The 23,518-nt window shown below is 38.9% G+C and overlaps 1 non-coding gene across 1 annotated transcript; it reads right to left on the bottom strand.

The window, feature by feature from the left end:
* Positions 1 to 21,131: 21,131 nt before the first annotated feature.
* On the bottom strand, positions 21,132 to 21,236 carry LOC120487017 (U11 spliceosomal RNA). The gene has a single exon (XR_005624355.2). It is a non-coding gene; the product is annotated as a U11 spliceosomal RNA (small nuclear RNA).
* Between the last annotated feature and the right edge of the window lie 2,282 nt (positions 21,237 to 23,518).

Here is a 23,518-nt window from a genome sequence, read left to right as displayed (position 1 = left end):
AGGTCTGGGTGAAGGGTGAATCATCTCGATAGCTATAAATGCATTTTTGCTAAAAACCTAAAGCTTTCAGAATGAATGGAAATTTCCGACAACATTTACGACCCTGTGATGTTCCCCCCTTCCGGCAAGAACCGAACATTACACACACACCACACACAAAACACACAGGTGACAGGGGAGTGCAAGCTTCAAAGGAGACCGCTATCTCCTGAGAGCCAGGCCAGAGAGCACTCTCCAGAATGCCCCCCTAATTTCCCTATCTCATGATTTGGCTTTTGTTTGGTTTGATCTATGTTGCTCGAAAACTCTAAAGGGATAATGTTTCAAACTTTGCAAACTGTTTAACCAAATCAATGTGTGGCAAGTTTGGTCTCTCTAAACTCCAATCTTTGTTCCCCATTTGTTAATTTACATTAAATTTTGCTAAACTTTGTAACACATTAGGACTATACAGCCCATTCTCACCCCCAAGGCGTCACTTAACTGACGCCTTGGGAAGCATTTGGACATGCTTCAATATCTGACGCTTTAGGCGCCCTTTAGCGTCAGTTAAATGACGCCCTAGGATGGCGTGTACCCTAGCCCCACCCCACACCTAAACCTAACCGCGTCCTCTAACTGACGCTTTCCTTTAGATCATCATCATGGATCATCTAAAGGGCGCCTAAAACGTCAAATATTGAAGCATGGTCAAAGGTGACGCCTTGGGGTGAGAATGCGTTGGACTATAAGAATTGTGAAGATTCTTCTCTTAAACACCCAATGAAATTAGATATTCAAATGCCTTGCTATAACACAAAGAGTCATAAAATCTCCCAAGGGACAACCTCTTATTGCCTGAGCCAACACAAAGAGGTTGGACTTTTTCAAGGTTATAAATGGTATCTCCGTCCTCTCCTCTCTCTCTTGTCCTCTTGTCTTCTTCCTTATTCGTCATGTATCTTTCCCGTGATTCCCCTGCTGGGAATCTTTGCTTTTGTTTAAGTTTTGTTTTTCTTTTAGGTATTTCTACCTAGTTCATTTCTATGGTTTCTTTGGTAATTTATGTCAAAGACTTTTAACCTTCGTTTGAACGTCCTATTCGCCGGATCATCATCAAATCACGTGACGCGCCAATGACATACGCAGGACCGAGGCCGCTCAACAAACGCAGCCTTATTCAGCAACACAAAGAGAACCATATACACTTGCAAGTATATTTCTTTATCGAGCTTTCAGAGCATTAAGATTGTGTTTTTTTTGTGTTGTATAAAAGGTTTAAACTGTCCAGGTGAATTTTGTCAAACTTCTCTTCTCTTCTCTGGAGAGAATGGTCTACCAAGTCGACTTCTGATACACCAGTTTGTAATCCAGCTAGGACCAACTAAAAACCACAACTGACCAGCTTGAATCCACACATTCACATTTTTAAGGCAAGCAGCATTAAAATTGACAAGGGAAAAATAAGCAAATTCTCTTGCACTCTACCTAACCAGTTGTTGGTTACAGAAAACAAAGGGAGAACAAAATGGCATGAACTATAAGATGATCCCATCATTCTCAATTGTCAATAACACCAAATGCACAGAATGAAGAAAATACTAAGAGAAAATCAGAAAGAGGGTGCTAATCAAACATGTAGAGTAGAGTGAGAAGGCAAAGTGTTGCATATGTGTTACATCATGTCTTCAGATCTTCAATGTCACATCTACCTTTGAAACATGCTTTTATACAAGAAATTTGGATTTGAAAGCAGTTTATGAATGCAAGCAGTTTATACAATATGACTGCACGTGAAAGCTATAATTATCCCAGAACGCTCTGCCTTCTCTTCCAGCAGAAGTAGCAGCATCTGCACTTCCCTGAAATAAACAGACTGGACAGATGAAAGTGATGTTTTAATCAGGACACCTGCAGATGTCACATCTGTGTGATTTAAAGATCTGGTATGCGGATTTGGACGGAGGGAGAGGAAAGGCAGAGGCAGATGTATGTGTGGACGCCACTTCAGTTCAAATGAGGAGACTGAAGACAATATCTCAGTCTTCATCAGACCAGAATACACACAGAGAGGTCATGTATTCACCCTCCTGTCATTCCAAACCAGTATGACTCTTTTTCATCTGTGGTACACAAAAACAAATGTATATTTGTGGCACGGCTTGTGACCATACAACGAAAGTCAGTGGGGTCCGAAACAACCCAAACCATATTGGCTTATTTTAAAGCCATTAAGTCATATGGGCTTGGAACAACCTGTAAATGATTAATTCAATTCAAATTTATTTGTATAGCGCTTTTCACAATACATATATTGTTTCAAAGCAGCTTTACAGAAAGTGCATTTCAGAAATGTACATTGAAAAAAAATATTTAATCATGTATTAATTTAGGACATTACATATTGCCTGGCATATTGAGTCGTCTGTTCACAGGCATCGAGTCGTGTCTTCACAGGCGTTTAGTCGTCTCATCGCAGGTGTTGGGACATCTGAAGTCTCCGTGAGCGATATGGCATCGACTTTGTGTAGCTAAACATACACGGCACTTTCAAGTTATCAATACGCATTTTGAACTATCCGAAACGAACCGTCATCTTTTGCGTGTATGTCTACGCCTTTAAAGGAGTTCAAAAACATTTTGCTGATAATTTACTCACCCCCTCCAAGATGTCCATGTCTTTCTTTCATCAGTCGAAAAGAAATTAAGGTTTTTGATGAAAAAAATTCCAGGATTTTCTCCATATAATGGACTTCAAGTCAAGTCAAGTCACATTTATTTATATAGCGCTTTTCACAATACAGATTGTATCAAAGCAGCTTCACAGTGATAACATGTAAGTAGCACAACACAGATCAACAACATTGCTAAACACTAAATAAATAACCCCAACTGAGCAAGCTCAAAGCAAGCCAAAAGCAAGGCGACAGTGGCAAGGAACCAAACTCCATCAGATTGGATGGAGAAAAAACCTTGGGAGAACCCAGGCTCAGTCGGGGGCCAGTTCTCCTCTGGCTTACATTCATATTGTTTAAATATAAATATTAAATATAAATATTGTTTATGAATCAAACGGCGCCATAACATATCGCAGGCGTTGAGTCGTCTCATCACAGGCGTTGGGGCATCCGAAATCCCCGTGAGAGGCTGGACACAAAACTGGACCTGACGAACGCCATTTTTCTCGGGACAAACTTCAATGGGAACCAAGCGGTTCAAGGTCCAAAAGACACTTTCAGTACAAATTGCAAACTGTTCAAAGGGCTTTAAACGATTCCAGACGATGAATAAGTGTCTTATCAAGCGAAATGATTGCTCATTAAAAAAACAACAACAACTTTGTGACATTCAAAATGAACGAATCTTTTTCCGAGTCAATTCGTTCAGTTCGTTCGTTGGATGAACTAAACGACTCGGAAAAATATTCGTTCATTTTGATGAACGAGTTTGAACAGGAGAGTCACAAACGTGCGTCACAGAACAGAGCAAGGCGAGCATTTGAGCTTATAAAACTTAAACTTTGTTATTTATTAAATGAGCAATCGTTTTTCAAAAGTGAATTACTCCTTTAAATGTCCGATTGATTCCGCGTGTATGTCCACGCCGTTAAATGTCCAAGCAAAAGAAGCAAAATGTAGATCTATATCTGGGGAGCAATATTTTTTTTTCCTAGGATGGTAGGGGAAGACTCATAAATGTTATTAACCCCAATGATGGGTAGGTTTAGGGAAGGGGTTGGGGTAGGTCATATATTTATATATACAGTAAAGTAACGTTAAGTCAGTGGTGTTGATAAACATGCTGAAAAGCAATTATATTTGAAGAGTTCAGATGCAAAAGCCTCTAAATGCCATTTGAAATTTTCTTCTTTAATGATGATTTTTGTCAAACTTGTATATTTAACTCCAGTAATTTCACTTAAATAACAATTAATAGGTAATTATCATTGCCATTTAAGTGAAATCACTGAACTTAAATATACAAGCTTGACAAAAATCATCATTAAAGAAGAAAATTTCAAATGGCATTTAGAGGCTTTTGCATCTGAACTCTTCATTTGTTGATATCACGGCAAAAATGGAAGTACAAATTGGTGTGTCATGCTGGATACAAAATGGAGCTGATTAAATGAACTATTCTGTAAAAGTCCATAAAGAGCAGAAGCTTAAATCATGTCAATGAATGCTCTGCTGGTTCTGTACTTTGTATTTTAAGTCTCTCCATTGTTCTTGAAAATCGCAACAGTATAATGTGTAACCTTGCACCCACAAAATTATAGCGTTCTGCCAAACCCCTGTGGTAAACATTTGATTAAAACTCTCACACATACCCACATGTAAATTAGCTTTTATACAAAAAACTCTTTGACAAAAGTGGCACACTGCCAATTCTTGCCAACGGTTTGCTGCAGGTTTACTGTTAATGCTACCTGAATGCTTGTGGCAATCAAAATTACCACAAATTCTCTACGAGTTAGTCTTCAGCTTTTATTGTCTGAAAAAACATGTAGTTTGGATTATGGATCAAATTAACGGAACACGAGTGTTTCCTGAGAGTAGCACACTGTCTGTCTAATGCATGTGTGAGTGAGAGAACCGTGTTTGGCTCAATAATTTCACATTGAGCTGAAATTTGTTTGGTGTTGACGTCATAGAGCAAAAAAGCACTCTGTTCACTAGAACACCTCTGAAGGTTTTTGAATGCCTCTCTAATGAATTTATTATCTTGTTCTGCTTCCTCACTTTACACCCTTCTCTCCTTTCCCCTATATCCTCTATTACTCCCTTACCTTCCAATTTAGAGAAGCAGTAATGGCAGGAGTATCAAAACACAATATTGTCAAAACAAATCAGACCACACTGAAAAAAGAAAAAAAAGTAAAAGGAGGAAGGAAGGAACAATTCTAATTACTTTCATAAAACGTTGTGCAGAAAGGAGAGGATAAACATTATATTCAGAAGATGTCCACATTTATTTCTACTCATTTCATGATCCTCTTCACATGGAAAAACATTCAAGTGGATGTTGCACACTGGTGGCGGTTGAGGAGAGACCATGAAACATGCAATATAAATGCTTCATTCATAAAATATTTTATATTGTGAAAAGATACTTAGATTAAAAGTTTTTATTCATTTTTATTTTTCAGTGCAATCATTTTTGACTTGTTTTCCAATAAAGCTGCCCAAACATAAATAAACAAAGCAGAGAATATATTTTGAATATATCTGAATCTCCTATCCCAGTGGCAAATTGTTTTGCTATTACTTAAAGCATAATCTTTATAATTGTGTTCGATTTATGCTAAAACAAGAAAGAAAGGGATGTTTGGATATCTTTTACTTTTTTTTTTTTTTTTTAAATGTCCTTCTGGTTCTTTCAGTGCTTTTGTGTTCTCTTCTCCATTTCTAGACTGCATCACAAGCTTTATTTTAATTTATTTAATGGTTTGGTAACTTGCCATTTTGTGGATCTATTCAAGGTCTGCTAGCATATGAGTTAGTTGGAGGTAAAGGGAAGGTCTAATTCATTTTTCCAATATTACATCATCATAGTTTATTAAGTTTTCATTAATTTTGTTTAATTACAATTTTGAGGTTGGTTGTAAGGTCTGCCTGATTGATTATATCACTAATTAAAACATAAGACCACAAGAGACGTGACTCTTTTCTGAATTCTCATATTAAGATCCAGTTCTGTCTTGCAGACTTGCAGTTTTTTTTTTTCTCCATGCCCTTAACGCAAATGTGTCTAATAAACTTTGGCCCAATTATGAACATTCAAATCTGACATTTGATTCATTATTACTCAATTTACGTTTTATGATTTAATATATAATCGAATGGCAAATTTTGCCAAGATGCTTATGACCAGAACAGTGCTATAGTACTTCTTAGAAACACATTTCCACATACATGCACTGGTCCCCACCCCATTACCTACCTTCGCATTTCTCTCCAAACAGCCACCTGATCCCTGCTGTTAGCTGTGTCTGAGGGTGGTCTGACTCCACAGCTCTCTGTGCATGTGATACGTGAGCATGAATGCAGTGGAGAGTGCTGCTGCCAGTGGGAGGTCAGAGGCTGGAATCTGGTGTCATGCCATCGGAGGCTATTAAACACTGAGTCCTGGAGCGAGAGAGTCAATGAGGCCGACACTCCACTGTCAGCCTCTGCTTATCAGCCTGGAAGGGACAGAGACACTGCTGGGATTAACACGCACACAAACACACCTGCAGTAGACCGTTTAACTCATAAGCACACGTACACACACCTGTAACATACCGTTTAACACTCACACAAACCTGCAGTACACCGTTTAACACACACACACACATATTTCTATATACACCCAGTGGGGAGAACAAGTATTTGATACAATGCCTATTTTGCAGGTTTTCCCACTTACTAAGCATATGCAGAAGTCTGTAATTTTTATCATAGGTACTCTTCAACTGTGAGTGACGGAATCTAAAACAAAAATCACATTGTATGATTTTTAAGTAATTTATTTGCATTTTATTGCATAACATAAGTATTTGATCACTTACCAACCAGTAAGAACTCCGGCTCTGGCTACGTTCACACTGCAGGCTGAAACGACCTAATTCCGATTTTTTTTTTTTTTTTTTTTTTTTTGCCCCTATGCGACCTGTATCTGATTTTTTCATGACAGTCTGAACGACACAGATCCGATCTTTTCAAATGCGACCCAGGCCACTTGGGTATGTGGTCCAAATCCGATATGTATCCGACCTTTGAAATGCGACTTCAATCTGAACGGCCAGGTCACATATATCCGACCCGCACGTCACGCACCTGTCTAGCCAATACACGCTAACTCCAATGCGTTTCTGCACTAGGCCAATTTATACTTCTGCGTCGAGGGTACGCCGTAGTGTACGGCGTTGGCTACGCACGTAGGCGACTCCGTTGTGAGCATTTATACTTCTGCGTTCAGGTCTTGGTTGCTCTGCAGTACTGCTCCGAAACGCTAGTTGGCGGCGGAGAGTTTTAATGTTCCACTGTGTTTAGATTCCTCGCGGCTAGGTTACTACGAGTGAAAGAGAGCTGATCATGTTGGAATTGGAGCTTATTAAGGTGGAAAAACAGTTCACTTTAGTGAAATTACTAAAACTGAAAGGCAGAAATGAGAGAAGACTTCGGAGGAGATGAAACGTGTGGAAATCATAGACAGTGGTGGAAATGCGTGAGAAGGTACGTGAGGAAATGCGTAGGAGGAAATGCGATGCTACCAAGCCGACCAATCACCGTTCTTGCGGTCCGCGTCGTCGCGACGTGTAGTTACATTTTTGAGGAGGTGCGCGTCAGGCGACGGCGAAGGGTACGCGGTATGGGACGCGTCTGTGCGTATGCTACGCCGTACCTACTGCGCGCACCCTACGCAGAAGGGCCGCTGCAGACGTGTCTCTTCCCCAGTAGAGCCTTCCAGGCGAAAACCAGGCTAAAACACATGTAAACATGCCTTAAAATATAGCGAAAAAAACACCCAATCTGGCAACACCAGCCAGTGTCGCACCGCGGGCGCCGGTGACAAAGCAAGGAGCGCCGAGGACGCGCACTATCAATTAAACGGGTTTTATGACGAGGTCGGTGAGGATCAGGTGAGAATCGGAAAAATCTTACATTTATGTGCAAACTTTGCCCGTCGATAAAATAATTGTTGTCTGTGTTTGTATATGGGCTGTGGCAATAATAATAATAAAACAAAAAGCTCGCAACATATGGAAAAAAAAGAACTATTCCGCAAACAACAAGTGACGTCGTTGACCGTTGATTACTCTTCTGCGCATGCGGGTCACTTCTGGGTCATTTCACGTTCACACAGGAGATCACAAAAGGTCGCATTTAATTGGAAATGTGAACAGCCTTGCAAAAAAATCTAATTTTTTCAAAAAATCGGAATTGAGCATTAAGCCCTTCAGTGTGAACGTAGCCACAGACCTGTTAGTTTCTCTTTAAGAAGCCCTCCTGTTCTTCACTCATTACCTGTGTTAACTGCAACTGTTTGAACCAATTACCTGTATAAATAACACCTGCCCACCCACTCAATCAAACAGACTCCAATCGCTCCACAATGGCCAAGACCAGAGAGTCATGTAAGGACATCAGGGATAAAATTGTAGACCTGCAAGAGGCTGGGATGGGCTACAGGACAATAGGCAAGCAGCTTGGTGAGAAGGCAACAACAGTTGGGGGCAACCGTTAGAAAATTGAAGAAGTTCAAGATGACGGTCTATCTCCCTCGGTCTGAGGCTCCATGCAAGATCTCACCTCATGAGGCATCCATGATCATGAAGGTGATGGATCAGCCCAGAACTACACGGCAGGACCTGGTCAATGACCTGAAGAGAGCTGGGTCCACAGTCTCAAAAAAAAAAAAACGTTAGTAACACACTATGCCGTCAAGGATTAAAATCCTGCAGTGCACGCAATGTCAGCCTGCTCAAGCCAGCGCATGTCCAGGTACGTTTGAAGTTTCCCAGGGACCATCTTTGGTCATGTGGTCCCAACCGTGAAGCATGGAGGTGGAAACATCATTCTTTGGGGATGCTTTTCTTCAAAGGGGACAGGACGAATGCACCATATTGAGGGGAGGAACCATGTAACACAAGATCTTGGCCAGAATCCTCCTTCTCTCAGTAAGAGCATTGAAGATGGGTGGCTGGGTCTTCCAGCATGACAACGACCTGAAACACACAGCCAGGGCAACTAAGGAGAGGCTCCGTAAGAAGCATCTCAAGGTCCTGGAGTGGCCTAGCCAGTCTCCAGACCTAAACCCAATTGAAAATCTTTGGAGGGAGCTGAAAGTCTGAATTGCCTGACAACAACCCCAAAACCTGAAGGAACTGGAGTAGGTCTGTATGGAGAAGTGGGCCAAAATCCCTGACCAAAAACCTGGTCAAGAACTACAGAAAACGTATGATCTCTGTAATTGCAAACAAATGTTTATGTATCAAATATTAAGGTCTGCTTTTCTGATGTATCAAATATTAATGTCATGCAATAAAATGCGAATGAATTACTTAAAAATCATACAATGTGATTTCTGCTTTGATTTTTAAAAGCAGAAGAAGAGGCGAAAATTGAGACTGAAGAGAAAGAGACACGTTTCAGACAGCACTCAAACACCAAATCGATTCCTGTTTTGCGCTTACTTGCGCTTGAACGGACACATACACACAAAAGGATGTCGAAATACCACTCTAGGCAGTTCTTTTTTCGGTTATGTCACAAGTGAACAGTTAAGAAAGAAACCGGATGTGTGTCTTGTGATGTCATTAAGATAAAAAAACACACGTATATATATATATATATATATATATCTTCATCTAACATGTTCGAGCGAAAAGAAGCAGTCAGCAGGAAAGTGATGGTGACAGTTTGTAGGATAAGTGTGCAGCGTAAAGTGTGAGTACCAAGTAGCATACTTCTTGGTATTGCCTGTGACGTCTTCTGAACCTCAGCGAATCTATTCATGAAAACTTTGACGGATGATCAGAAGAGGGCAGCTGGGGAGAGCAGGGAGGCATGCCGAGGAACACTCGGAGCACTCCGAGTCCAGCATCTCAGATAACATCAGCCATAGGTGTCTCTCAGCAATAGTGAGAGAAGCCATGTGAATATTTCGTGGCGTGAAGAGCCAGTCCTTAGCGCTCCTCAAATCCGGCACACTGCTTCCGGTCCTTCCTCATCCAGTTTTCGGAGAAAGGTCGGCCTGGCCCGACACAGCAACTCAAAGGTCTTTCATTACAACCTGGCAAAATAAAAGTTTTAACAAATAACAATAGCATTTGTCAATACATTATTTTTAAAGAATTTAATTATCATTTGATTATATAATTCAAGAGGTAAACTAAATTGATTTGTTTAATTAATGATTTTATTTTTTTTTTATAAACAGAATTTGAAATATCTATTAAAAGTAATTTTGTATTTCATATTAAAATGCTTTTTTAGTCTATTTACACCTGACAGTAAAATAAGCCACTATAAACTTTCATAAAGGTCCAGTGCATGAAAATAAATAAAATACAGTGATATTCCATGAAACGGCAGAATCTTTCAAAATACTGTTCCATATTTTGTTCATACCTCTTAACAGCACTACACTGAACATTTTGTATACTTAATTTCACTGCGTACAATCCACTTTTTTTACTTCCTCTGTTTGTATTAAGACATGAATAATTGATTGTTGTTGTCCTTCACTGAAACTGGGCAAAGGACTTCTAGTTTACAGTATGTTTTGCAGGAAGCTGAATGGGCACAGTAAATGTTGAAAGTCTTTTTCAACAAGATGAGAAACTTGTTAGCGTTTTCATGTGCCCTCATAATCTTTAATTAAAAGCAAAAACTTTCCCTTCCGCGAAGAGCACTGATAGCCTCTTGGGCAGAACTTATAACCTACAGCTCAATTGCACTTCTGGCGACCAGAGTTTGATTCCCCTTTGTCGGCCGTTCCTGTCTCTCTGCACCTTGCTTTCCATATCTCATCTGTATACTATACCTTTCCATTAAAGGCATGAAAAAGCTCTCCCTCCCCCTTGCAACAACATCTTTTTCTCTGATGATGTGTGCATTCGGCAAGAGCGGGAGAATATTCCATCATTTCCAGCAACCTGTCACTCACATGAAATCGCAGTTATAACTGTTTTGCAAACAACCACACAAAAATAAGTCTTAATCATTAAGCTGCTCTTTAATCCTTAAATGTCTGAACAGGAATACAAGTGGTTGGTTTCTCACTCCCTCGAGATCTAATTTCAGCAGGAAACTGCAATGTATAGGTGTGTTTTTTTAACGTTTTGCAAAAATTTAGGTAGAGGCATATCCAATTATCCTGGGTTTAAATTGTTTGGACATGGTATAACTCGTGCCTAAATATAGCCTACATGAGATTGACCCAGAAACCAGGCCATATTTGTGAATAAATCTACTACCAGCACCAATAATGTCAGGTTTAGCAAACGGCCATTGTGTGAATCACAATCATCACATACACCTCTACATTTGGTTTGGCTGTCTGGAAAATTCCCATGCGTGAGAATTAGTACACTGAACTTCCACTGAAACCTTATTGTCATAAAGCCTGCAGGTGATTTTAAACTGGGACAAGAACTCTGCATGAACTTCCGAGCTTTTTATAAATGAGCTGATTCATTTCACAAGAAACAATTTCCAAAACGGTAATGCAAATGCAGCCATTTGTCACACCCTGAGTTGTGACAGCATATTCGACATGGAAGCAAACAACGAACCTAAGTATGTAGTTTATGAAACTTGCATGACTTTATTTGCATTCGTGTGTATATGTTTGTTTAAGGGCATGTGGCAAATCCTTGTTATCTGGGCAGTTCTGCTGAGAGAGAGAGACAGAGTCTGCAGTGAGATGGAGCGCCTTTCTTCCAGATTTATATTAATTCTTCTTGAATCACACACCTTAATATAAATATGAGACCCTTCAGTCCCCAGCCACCGCTCTGTAGAAACCCCTCTATTAACATCACTCACGTCTTATTTCACACGCATTTATCATCATCATGCTCACTGCTCACACTCTCTCTCTCTTCCACCCTGCCCTCCTCTTTAGACCTGCGGTATGAGAAACAGAAGCCATTGCAGCACACAGCAATTGTTCAGAATTCACTCATATTCGTACCATTTTAAACAATAAATGGCATTTTTGGAAGTATTTTAATACATTTTAAGATAACTTTTTAAATAGAAATAGTTTAATTATGACTGTTTTCATACCACGTTAAAACAAAAACAACACCTTTTCGTTTTGTATTGAATTTTGATTTTATCTTCAAAATACTATTACTTTAAAATATATTTTTTCTTCAAAGCGTTGGTATGATAGTGTTTTTAAAATATCATTACTTAATTCTAAAAATCCTAATTCTTATTTTAATGTGGCACTATATATATATATATATATATTTTTCTAAACAACTGGCATGTGTTCTGGAATCATCAGTTGGTCAATATTGTATGGTAATGTCCTTTATATAAAGAGGACTAAACAATTAATTTAGTTAATAATCATTTTTCTACCACTTTAGGGTACGTTTATAAAACAACGATGTACTGAAAACTTTTTTCAACACGATCCCATTAGGATCCGTGAAAGTGTCTAAAATTGCTGTGTTATGCATGCCAGGCCAGTAGTTGGCAATACCACTTTTCAAAGAACATTGCATGCCTATAGACTGAAGACGTAATACACATGCATAAGACATCACCGTTTTCATAAATTGGCAATTTTGTTATTTACATGGAGAGGATAACTCCTTTGAAACACGATTTCAAAAGCTTGTGTTTTCAGGCCACCAAAATGCGTTGTTGTGTAAATTAATGGCCAAAACACACACACAAAAAATCAGTTTTTAATAAACAGCCCCTTAAAGTCGCAATGTAGAAGAATATTGACTGTTTTTTTCTTCCATGTTGTGATGTACATCTGAACAATGTTCTTCCACGCATGCGTCGTGGAAATGTCTTGAACTCTTGTCTCAGGCCCAGAAGGAAGAAAAGGAATAGTCGAATAAAGTGGTTATTATTAAATTTAATCCTTAAATTTAATAGAAAATATCTTCATTTCTGTTGCGAAGATGAACGAAGGTCTTACAGGGTTGGTACAGCATGGGGGTGAGAAATTAATGACTTAATTTTCATTTTTTGGGTGAACTATCCCTTTAAGCATGCAGACTAAATGACATTTAGGGTTTGTTCACACTTGTAATTCAGTTCTTTTGGTTTGTTTGATCCAGACCCCCCGAAAAAGGGTCTCTGTCCGCTTATTTGGTGCACACCAAGGGCAGGCATCACACTTATTAAAATGAACCGCACTAACAGAGCAATCACACCAAAGTTTGTGACCCTTAGAAGTCCAGCATACGCAACCAGAGAGAAGTCTTTCATTTACAATAAGATGAATTTAAAAAATAGATGTGAATTTCCATTTAATTACAACCTTTTTTAAGTCAATAAATGCATAAAACTGCTCAAATTGCCCACATCAAGGAAAAAAAACAACAATATTAAATATTAATGCATAAATAGTGTTCCTTGGGGATATGTTCTTACTTGAGATATAGTGAGATTATGCTACAATTGCACTGAACCACCTAAAAAGACTTTACATTTATATTGTATATTCAAAGCAGTATAACTAGCACATGTGTCTTATAGAAAAAGATGCCATCTAGTCTGCCCGGCCTCCCCTACATAGTGCGCTCTGAGGATTATTTTCCTTCTTAATGCTATATAACACAGCCGAAGGCTAGCAGAGGCTTCAAACGCCCCTCTACTTCAAAGATCCTCTAATACTGCCCCCTCACACACACACACACACACACACACACACACACACACACACACACACACACACACACACACACACACACACACACACACACACACACATTCCTGACCACTCTCTTAGAGATCACACACTCTTTAGGAATGGAGAAGGAGATTCGTCTCTTCCTATCCCCCACCCCCCCCCCCACCCCTGGTCTCTTCATTACTGCCTCTCTCTATCTCCAGGGCCCTTGTTCTACAGTGTTCATTTTTGAGCCACTTGTCCACTGTGTGTTGCTCTCCTCCAGTGATAGTCCTCTAAGCTGTCCACACAAAAACCCTGTTGTTCCTTCTGTCATATAGCTTGCTCTTTACTTCCTGTCCTTCTCTCTCCTTTTCTCTACACTCCAGGGTTGCCAGCAGTCTCCATTGGGAATGGGTGACTCACAGATGAAGGGGGGCTCATGGGTACAGGAAGTAACGAGGGAGCTGGCAAGGGCAGCTGATCAAATTAATAAAAGAAAGGAGTGAGACACAGAGGGGGGAAAAAAACTACAAGCTGTGTGATGGAATGACTACAAATAATCAAGCACAGGGGAGACCGGGGCTAGTTGTCACATGGACTATAACTCAGTCAGTAACCACACTAGAGTGCAATATTGCAAAATAGATTTTAAGCTGAAAATTTATTTTCAGTGCAAAAAGCTTCTTTTTTTTTTAAATGCTGTTGTATGTCATATTATTGGTTACATTTCATTAAATTAGTACTTCATATTATTTATGCTTTTTATTTTATTATTTACAATATGTATTGGAGCACGTTACAAGAAAATATTATCAAAGAAGAATAAAAACTAATATTGTTATATATTATTACAATTTAAAAAAAACAGTATTCTATATTTTAATGTATTCTAAAATGTTATTTATTCCTGTAATCCACCAAAAAAAAAAAAAAAATAAACATCCACAGGAAGAAAGAAGAGATACAAAGACAAGAAATATTAACCACAGTTTGACTACCATATGAAAGAAAAAAGTAAAAGGGTACAATATTACTTTTCAATTGAGTTTCCATCAATAGTACACAGAGCAAGCTTGTCCCAAAGTTGCAAAGATCAATACAAACTATTACCACCTCCCTCTCTCTCTCCTTCTTTCTATCTTTTTTTCTTTCTTACATCTGAAGATAAAGTCTTAAAGAGTTTAATTTCTGCTATTTCAGGGGACCAAATGTTCCCACAAGGACAATAAAACCTCAAATTACCATTGTGGGGAGCAGCCAACAGTCCCCACAAGGAAAACAGCTTAATAAATGTAGTAAATAATGTCTTAATGAAAATCTAAAAATGCAGAAAGGTTTGTGTGAGGGTTAGGCAATAGAAAATATAATTAGCTCGATATTAAAACAACAGAAGGAAATGGAAATTCCCCACCAATGTGTCTGTGTGTGTGTGCATCTCTGCTCCGTTATGGTTTACTTCAATAGATCCCAGAGGATCTTCTGCTGCCAAGCAACAAAAGCTGAACAGAGGGTCATAATAAGGTTGAGTTATCAGTCACATCTAACGCTATTAAATACCTGCATGCACAGAAACACATGCACATATCCATACAAACTTAGTTATTCTCAAAGACAGACAATGGTTTCCAGTTCCTATAGAGCCACACACACATGGAGTGAAAGGTATCTTGATGGACATCTTTGACAGAGAGGGGGATATTACAAGTCATGGTAGAGCTCTCTCCTTTGAGACATCGGTATGAAGATTTTTATCTGCTTCAGAGCTTCAAATGAAGCAGGTTTTGTGTGAAGAAGCTGTGATTTCTGATAGACATGGCATATATTTGCCATTTTTGACAACATTCAAAGCTTCATATGCATTAATATTTCACTATATGGTTATGAATTGAATCCTTAGGCATTCTGTGACTTAAAATTTGGTGTCTGGAATGTAGTAAGTGAGCTGTCACCCAAATCCAGTGAGCCTTGTGTCTTACAGAATAATAGTTCTGTGTCCACAACCTAATGAGCTGCCCAGTGCAGAGTGCAGACACAAAGGTTGTGCCAAAACATGCATCAAAATGAAGTATCCTTTAAAACTAAAAAAAAAAACAGCGATTCTAGAGTGTTCTAACAAGTTGGATATATTTGTATAACATGGTAGGCTACAAAGTAACTTACATGTCCAAAAAAAAAAATATATATATATATATATACAGGTAAACCGTAATTCCATACAACTTGGTGATTTTGAGTAGGCTAGGCTTTTAGTATGTTTAGTATTGCTTCAGGCAGGTGCATCATAAAGATCATTGCTGACAAACCATAGTGTTTTTTTTTTAGGTTTATTTCAGTTCGTTGAAAGTGAATATTCACTTTATCCATTGATCATCATGTTTTGTATTGATTTACTGACAGGGCTTATGGAGTAAGAAATCGTTCCAAACCATTCAGTTTGTAAAAAAGAAATCGGCAACGACAATTCATTGAAAAGAACTGACTCAAAAGAGTGATTCAGTCGCGAATCTGATTCTAAAACAGTCGACAGAAATTACGGACACATTTCACTTTATACTTTATAAATATTGTTCTGAGGCGGTATGTGTGTCGTGTAAATGCACTTGACCACGCCACTCCAATTAGAGATTGTGTTATTAATCTGCACTTGTGGGAAGTTTGGTAGAATTAAATGTCCTTATTGTTTTACGTCCGCGGGACTCGCGTGTGGCGCTGATATCTGTCTCTCATTAGCAATCGAGTCTTGCTTCACACTACAGTGATGATCCATGCAGCTTGACGACAATTTCCATAATTCCGCAGGAAACATTGCGTCATCAACCTACCCCTTTGTTATTGTAAGAAGTTAGCGACCCCTAGTGGTGAAAAAATTACATATTGTATCTTTAAATAACAAAGAATAACAAAGTGCTAGTGATGTTGTACAATGAGGAGGGACAACATGACAATCTTACAGGAGCCTTATTGTCCTTACCAGTGCATGCCCAAATTTGTTTGCCCTATGGATTGGGAGCTTTGGGCTACTGCAAGTGCTCTGGGCCCTGCACTGAACGAACGCTCTTGAAAGTATCCATACACTGACAAAATCACAACTTATGAACACAAAATAATACACAACTATTATATTAGTCCTACACAATATACTTTACTAATGACCTGTTTCTGAAGGGCTCTTTGCTAATTGCAGCTAATGAACGACCTGGGTCTATAGAAACCTGCAGCTACTTTTTCAAAACATGTTCCAGATACCAATTTGATCTGAATTTTCCAGTTTGGTAAATGAAACAAAACGTCTACTTTTTGAGAACTCAGACTAATATTTTAACATATTTTACCCGTGTCCACAGAAAGACAGAACAAAAGGATGGTCAAAAGGACTGATTAAATCAGGCTGAAAGAAAGATGGCTATGATAAGGCTGGACTGAGTGAGTCTGTTTCTGTTTCTTCATTAAAGTTTCATCGCCAGGCTGCTCTGATTTATTCCCTCCTGCAGGACAAACAGCAGACAGCTCCATCTCTCTCACATGAACACACACACACACACACACACACACACACACACACACAAACAAGCCAGCTTCACCTGTTAAGCAACTGCATTCTTGTTTCATTCCCTTCTGCCGTCCTTGGGGAGACTCTATATAATCTTCATTAGACACACACAGAAATGCCGGACATTGATAATGACTCTGTGCTCCTGTTCCGGATGCAATATCTGCTTTCTTCATCTGAATGCAAACTCTAATTATCACACAATAAATATCAGACCTGCCTACAGATCAGTGTCCATTAAGCTGAGGACACACTTTACGACCATAAGGCCGATTATGAATGTAATTTGATTGTTACAACTGAACTGATCATGCCCAGACGCGCAAGTCGGAGACAGTTGCGTTCAGTCTGTTTTTAAAATTTGCTCCAGTCATTGAAAATTCTGTGTGTTCAGTTCAGTTTTAGAATGTTTCAGCTAGTCGTTACGTGACTAATGTCACTTGACTAACACACCTGGCATTAGAGGTTGCAATTTACTGCACAATTCCTTGCGCTCAGGTAGTTTTCTGGCCTGGAATGCTACAAAGTCGTGAGTCGTGGCTTAAAGTCGTGATTTACATGCTCAAAAACCTGCCTGGAACACAGCATCCTAGATCAATTCTGGATCACTTGGACGTGGCTGTGGTTATATGGGGTAAAAACAATATAAATACTGTTCCTTTTCTCACACAACCCACTCGTTTCGTGTCTTGGGCCATCAACGTGTACTTGCTATTGACCTATGGCTAAGCCACGCCCTCAAACGTGATGAGCCAATCACAGTGTGCAGCTAACCCAATGCACTCGGACATTCTCTGTTTCTACATACATTGAAATGAATTGCAGTTAGTCAGTTTTCACTCGTTTTTTCTTGTCATTTTAAGTTTCAAATGGCCAAACGGTGTACATGGGGTACATGCAACTCCGACACTAGGTTCCCGAGAGGCTTGGCGACGGTGTGTTTTTTTTGTTTTTTTTTTACCCTTTCCCAAGCCACATCTCAACCGAGATAAGTGTCTGCTCTGGATTATGCGATTAAGTCATGCGGTAGAACACAACACCAACTAAACGTGGATAAATTAAACAAGAATGTCAACATCTGTTTTAAGTTAAGTCAACAACGTTATTTGAACGTTATCTTTAAAATCTCTAACGTGAGTTAGGCTATTGTTAACCTAACATTAGAAAACGTTAGCTTCTAGCTGCGTTGTACACATGTCATTGACATTGTTTTGCTCATCGAATTAACGTTGAACCAATTTCATCAGACGCGTCATTCTTTCAAAACTAACGGAAAATCAACTTGAAATCAACGTTGTTTCAATGTTATGAAAGCAAAACAATTTTCGATTTTCATTTAGCTTTGAAGAATGCCGCGTCTGACGTTGGTTCAATGTTAATTTGATGAGCAAAACAATGCCAGATCAACGTTGTTTCGATGTCATGAGAGACGTCATTTCCACGTTGATTCAATGTCAGTTTGCTGTCTGGGAATGTTGTGCTGAATGATTCATGTAAATACTGTAGCACCAAACGGTGATGGCAACAATATGCGGTTTATCACGTTTACACTGTGACCTGTACATTTTTGCCTGGAGCTGAAGCTTTTAATCGACCTTCTCAACAATAAAATTATTAATATAACCCTCCAATGCATAGTTAAGGCCCTTTAGGTGACTTCGAGATGATATATAATCTTTCTGTCTCCAAAAATCACCAATTGCCTTCTGTAAAATGTCTCTTACTGTGACACCTGCCATAGCACCTGTCCCCGAATGTTGACTGTTTGTCCGAGTGAGAGGAGGCTTAGCCATTGGTCAATTACGACAACAAACTCACTAAATGAGAGAGAAAAAGTTTGACAGACGGCCTGTAGTCTACTGTGATTGACAACTGTTTAACAGCATGTCTCAAATTGGTCTTTCTGTATCCACTCACAGATAAATAACATAATTACCTCCGATTTATCTACATTTCTAATTAGGAGCATTATAGTCTTTTATCAGATCTGCTTTGAAAACATATGTGATTGATTCCTTTTTTTCAATGGAGATAGACACCTGTTTTACCAAATAAATCAAGAAGAAAATCATGCTCAAACATTTGTAGTTCATTAAAAAAAAATATAACAAATCAATTTCCATAGAGGGAGCCAGCTAAAAATTCTATGTGCGACCAAAATCCTCTCATACCACTCAGAAAATATTTAAAAACAGTGACATTTTAGTCTGTATTTTATCTCTTAAGGATTTTAGAATTCGTAAATGTTACCTCAGATCTAACCAAGCCCAGTGAGGCTTTAAGATTGGCTGATATTATATATTATACATTAACTGATATTTAAGTTTGGCTAAAGTAGTATTTTATCTGTTTATGCAAGATATTATATCAGCAGGGACACTTTTTTAGTCGTTGTTAAATCCCTGAGAAAGACTATGAGAAAATATTGTTGGCCTGTTATTTATTTAAATTGACAATTATTTATGTTTGTTACAGGGTTTATCATATTACGACTGTGAAGGTGAAACAATACAACTCACATCATTATCTCAGTCAATCATGGCATTCAATGGAATGGTAATGTTTCTCAGCTCTACTTTAATGTATATTTTATCACACAATGGAGTCGCTTAACGATTACTTTAACTTCAAGATTATGTTAAGCAGCTTAATGATTGTGAAAACAACCTCAGTGAGCTGTGATAGTCTTTTTTTCCATATTGTGATGGATATTGTGACTAATGAAGTTGTTTCTAGAAAAAGATAATATGAATTGTGGGATTTTCCAGATTTTGTCCATCAGGAAGTGACTCGATCATTTGATGGTTGTGGTTTGCTTTTGCTGTTATCTCATCAATGTGCGTTTACGCCATTTCGTAATTACCGTAACGATTCTGAACTGTAAAAAGCCTGCATGTACTTGATGAACTTGTAATTACAGCACACATACTTATAATATTTGGAGAGTTACGACTTGCACCATCTGACCACTGCAGATTTAATGTGTTTGCCTTAAAGTGGCGCTGTGGAGACAGATCGGTGAATGACATCAAAGTACCACGAAAGCATAGAACTTTATTGACGTTAATTACGACATGCAGTGCGTTCCATTCGACAGTAAGTGGACTGCGAAGTGGACTTCACAGGGTATCTCGCCATCTTAAGTGAAATTCCAATCCGAAGGGAGCAGACATGTTCAGTTCGAAGGGCACTGCCAACGGCGTAGGGAATAAGGGAACGTCGATACATCACTTCACAGGAAGTGGAGAGCGAAAAACAACCAACTGTCGTTGTGCACCTTGTCACCAGTCTGAACTAACCATAGAGAAGAGCCGCTCGAAGAAATTTTACATTTACATTTCTAATGGCTCTGAGTTTTTATTGAGTATTTATAAATATTGTTATTATTATACAGACTGGAGTATTCATGAACGGTTGGAGTGGTGAATGTATCTATAGGCCTATTATATGATTTTAAATTAGAAAGGAAAGTAAATTGCAAAGTTTTAATAAGTTATACCATAATCTGTTGTTGACTTTCTTTGATGATGTTGTAGGGCATTCCAAATGAGTGATTGTTGTCAGCGAAGTCCACTTCAACTGATGTACCGTGTTCAGGGAGTAGGGATCAGTGAACTCTGCGTGGGGAGAAACCATAGACAGAAAAAGAAATGGACACAGAGACCCCATTGATTTAAATGGAGAAGACTGAAGCCCGATTATTGCACCTGTCTGATATCTGAGCGACTGTGCAGGCTCAAACTGAGCGTGACGACAGTCTGATGATTGAAAATCTTCTAGTAGCTGTGCCAAACAAATCAGAATCACCTAATTCCTCAAAAACATTGAAATATTTTGTCCCAGTGCTTTTATGGACTGTCTATTTGTGGGCTTCTCCCTTGACTTTGTGCCTCCATGTCCCCCCAGTTGCCTCATACACAGTAAAGGATTGCCTGCGAGCTTCTCCTCCTGTCTATACGGTAATGTCTCTATTGTGCATCAGAAACTCGTTATGACGCAATCTTTAGCCTATTTTTACAAAAACTGCTTCTACGGGGCCGTAATGTAAGATACAAAGTAATAGAACATTTTATGCATTGTCGTGTTTCTTTAGAAATAAATAATGGACTAATTAAGTCTTTGGACACCTCACATGTAAAGTTATTCGCAGTCAAAGTGATGCCAAAATGAATGGGAGTCAATGGGATGCTAACAGCAGGTGAAGTTCTGCTACAATGGCGGCTCCCGTGAGATTTTTTCTCTTTTTTTTAGGAGCGCCATGAACAAACGGTCAATAGCAGCTCTAGGTTTTAAACATTGTGCTTCCTAAATCTCTTGATAGCGATTCCGTAACTGTGTCAGAGAATCCCTTCCAAAGCTATGCCTACCCCCTTGCGAATGACAGGTTGTCTCGCCCTCATGCCAGTAAACACGTCATCAGTGAAGAGAACAGATGTCGGTGCAAGAGGGAGGAGAAGTTATTTTACTAAAAGATTACGGGGCCACATGAATTAAAAAATAATAATGATGTTCACGATTAAATTATTTATAATGAATACTACAATATTCCATAAAAAAATAATAATAAGTGTCCATTTTATTTTAATGGTGACTTCTCAATTTCACAAGAATATGAGCCTAACAGAGCTCTAGAAATCCATATACGTCAATGCTATGACACGAAAACACATCGCAGCTGCTACACCGTGCAGAGAGAACAAACAGCGCCTGGGAGGACTTCTACTGTTGAACCCTGGAGTAGGTGACCCTCCAGTGAGAAGCAGGGCAGAACAAGCCTCGGGCCCTGCAGCACAATATCTGATCCAAACCAGTCCTGCTGCTGAGTGTCATGCTGTAACCTCCACCTCTCCGTTCTGCACAGCGATGTGCAAGGTATTCTTGAGTCTTAACAGGATAAAACTTTATTTTGATGCTCCCCAACAGACATTCTACTGACTGTAAGCAACAACATGTCAACTTACATTTATTCATTTTGCAGACACTTTTATCTAAAGCGAACTTATTCTGACCTACCAGTCTACTACCTCGACTAACACTCTAATGCAAGTTAGTTGAAACAGAATGTGTTAAAGCTACACTGTGTGATTTTTACCCCCATCTAGTGGTGAAAAGGTATATACTCATCCAGAGAATATTAGTTTCTGTTCCACTCAATTCTGATTTCGTTTTAACTCCTACGTTGGCAAATGTAGTCCAAGATTAACATGGCTTCCAGTTCGACCTCGTCCATGAGCGCTAACTCGAACGTAAACGCGAAAGGCGAAGCTTGAATTAACGGGTATGTTCCTCTTTGGCTAATGCACATTCAAGATGGAGGGGCAACATTAAAGGGTTAGTTCACCCAAAAATGAAAATTAAGTCATTAATTACTCACCCCCATGCTGTACCAACCCCGTAAGACCTTCGTTCGTCTTCGGAACACAAATGAAGATGTTTTTGATTAAATTTGAGAGCTGTATAACTACCACATTGGCTCCTAAGGGACTGCCTCTTGAGGGCCCAGAAAGTCAATGAAGAAAATGTTTAAATATCCCAAGTGACTACCGTGGCTCAACTATATGTTTATCAAGCGACGCGAATACTTTTTGTGCGAAAAAACAAACAAAAATAACGAGTTTATTCGACTATTTCTTTTCTTCCTTGTAGGCCAGAAACGAGATTTCCCTAGATTTCCACGACGCATGCGCGAGAATTGCGATCTGAAGTAGTGTAAGCAGATAGCAATTCTCGCGCATGCGTCGTGGAAATCTAAGGAAATCTCGTTTCTGGCCTACAAGGCAGAAAAGAAATAGTCGAATAAACTCGTTATTTTTGTTTGTTTTTTCGCACAAAAAGTATTCGCGTCGCTTGATAAACATATAGTTGAGCCACGGTAGTCACTTGGGATATTTAAACATTTTCTTCATTGACTTTCTGGGCCGTCAAGAGGCAGTCCCTTAGGAGCCAATGTGGTAGTTATACAGCTCTTAAATTTAATCAAAAATATCTTCATTTGTGTTCCGAAGACGAACGAAGGTCTTACGGGGTTGGTACAGCATGGGGGTGAGTAATTAATGACTTAATTTTTTATTTTTGGGTGAACTAACCCTTTAAAACCCCTTACCCGTATGTATTTTCAATGGCATATTATACACTCACGAGAATACTTTATTACTTGAGCGAAGTAAATATACATTAATGAGCACATATATTTTTGAAAGAACTAAGTGTTTTTAGCTAAGATTAAACTAAAAGAGTTACACAGTGTAGCTTTAAAGGGATCATCAGCATGAAGTGAAATCCTTATCAGGACTAGATGCTTTCAGAAAATGAACATCAGTGTCCTCAACATGTCCTGCCTGGTAGAGATGGGGTGTGTGGGTCAAGCTTCTTAAGCAAACTTACTTTTATAGGGTTTGTTAATCAAAAACTCATCTGAATATGTGGAATAGCATTAATAATCAGCTTCACTGTATTCAGCGGAACAGAACGGGAGACTTAAAAAAAGATATTCATGGTGAGCATATCAGTTAAGCAAAGAGCCTACAGGAAGAAAGGAAAAAAAAAAAAAACGCATTTCAGAAAGACATGAACCTGAGTAGTAGTGCCCTCTTCTGGAAACCAGCTGTGGCAACTGTCGAAAACAGAACTTAAACT

Source organism: Pimephales promelas, chromosome 15 (genome assembly GCF_988280905.1).
Source record: "Pimephales promelas chromosome 15, fPimPro1.hap1.1, whole genome shotgun sequence".
NCBI classification, from domain to species: Eukaryota; Metazoa; Chordata; class Actinopteri; order Cypriniformes; family Leuciscidae; genus Pimephales; species Pimephales promelas.
Note: the sequence above shows the minus strand (reverse complement) of the source record. Positions and strands in the feature narration are given on the sequence as shown.